The sequence below is a fragment of the Sinocyclocheilus anshuiensis genome, unplaced genomic scaffold, assembly GCF_001515605.1.
Source record: "Sinocyclocheilus anshuiensis isolate Anshui unplaced genomic scaffold, SAMN03320099.WGS_v1.1 scaffold711, whole genome shotgun sequence".
Taxonomy (NCBI): Eukaryota; Metazoa; Chordata; class Actinopteri; order Cypriniformes; family Cyprinidae; genus Sinocyclocheilus; species Sinocyclocheilus anshuiensis.
The window spans coordinates 127,864-129,522 of record NW_015552595.1 but is presented as its reverse complement, the minus strand read 5'-3'; the positions used below and the strand labels follow the sequence as shown (position 1 = coordinate 129,522).

General features: G+C 40.4%; 1 long non-coding RNA gene across 1 annotated transcript in view; it reads right to left on the bottom strand.

The window, feature by feature from the left end:
- The window catches only part of LOC107665632 (uncharacterized), a 17,836-nt gene that overhangs the window by 788 nt on the left and 15,389 nt on the right, over nucleotides 1–1,659 (bottom strand). The window lies entirely within an intron of this gene.

The window sequence follows — 1,659 nt, the reverse complement described above, 5'->3', positions numbered from 1 at the left end:
AGACACACTCACACACTCAATCACACAAACACACACATATATACAATACAGACACACACACACACACACACACATATATATATATATATAATACAGACACACTCACACACACACACACACACACACACACACATATACAATACAGACACACACACACACACACACATATATATAATAACACACACACACACAAATATATAATATCACACACACACACACACACACACACACACATATATAATACAGACACACACACACACACACACATATAATACAGACACACACACACACACACAAATATATAATATTACAGACACACACACACACATATATAATAGACACACACACACACACACATATTTAATACAGACACACACACATATATAATACAGACACACACACACACAATATATAACAGACACACACACACACACACACATATTTAATACACACACACACACACACACATATATAATACAGACACACACACACACACACACACAAATATATAATACAGACACACACACACATTTACATCACAACACAAAAAATAACTAACAATAATCACAAACGAAACAAAAGCAAACAGCAAAACAATAATCCTATAACACTAACTGCTTCATTTATTCATGCTGCAATGCATGCTGGGAAATCACAAACCTGATAGCAAATACAAAATTCTTGGTTCAGACTGTGTTTGGGTAGTTGGGACACCATTTAGGGGAATCTGGGAAAATTGCATTTCTTTAATTTTAGATTTAAAAGATTCGCAAACTTGAAAATATGTAGCTACGCTACAAACATCACTGAAGCCACGCGAAACGCTGCTGTAACAGGTTATAAAGCACAGGACATCTGACAGAAATACACTAGATATTACATTAATATGTGTGAAAACATATAACACAAACATACAATATGGTCAGAAATGAGCTGCAAAATTATTTATGGCACAAGACTGGAGTTGATGGAGCCACGTGGATCATCGCTGCGAGTGTTTCTGACATCGTTTGGGTCTCGTGCAGTTACGGCGATTATACGACGGATGTTTAATACAGTCGATGTTTTTATGATCTGGACTCTGATGAGAACAAACATGCACTCAAACAGACGAGAGTAAAGTGCTGCTGTGCACAGCCGTCATCTCAACACTATCACTCCACTCCTGCAGAGATGGATTTTTTACGAGAGAGCCCATTAATTATTGAAAAGCTTCCCATGCATTGTGTGTTTTACTCTCGGCCTTCACGTTAAGTGCAGTGTGCACCGCCGTCTTCTGGGAGCGAGGGAGTTTATCTGCACCGATTCAGCACAGGCCCGCAAAACATCCACGGCCAGGAGTCAATATTTACTCTGAATAATCGATTATTCCCATCCAGGGCTGCATGCAGGTGCACGGCGATCTGATATCAATCGGCTCCACGTTACCTGCACCACCTGTTTTTCACACTCAGACAATAACAGAATGAGCTCGAGAGATCCGCGCACATGCTAGTCATTTATGAGCAGCACTTACATTTCAGATGCTAAAAAACAACACCGAATTCAAAGCTGAACTGAGGAGTGAGTCTGGCCTCATCATCAGAGTAAAAACCCTCAGCAGGCTCAGTAATCTCCTCGAGCGGGTTATCGTCCGTCCGCTGCGGATCTGCTGAGCGT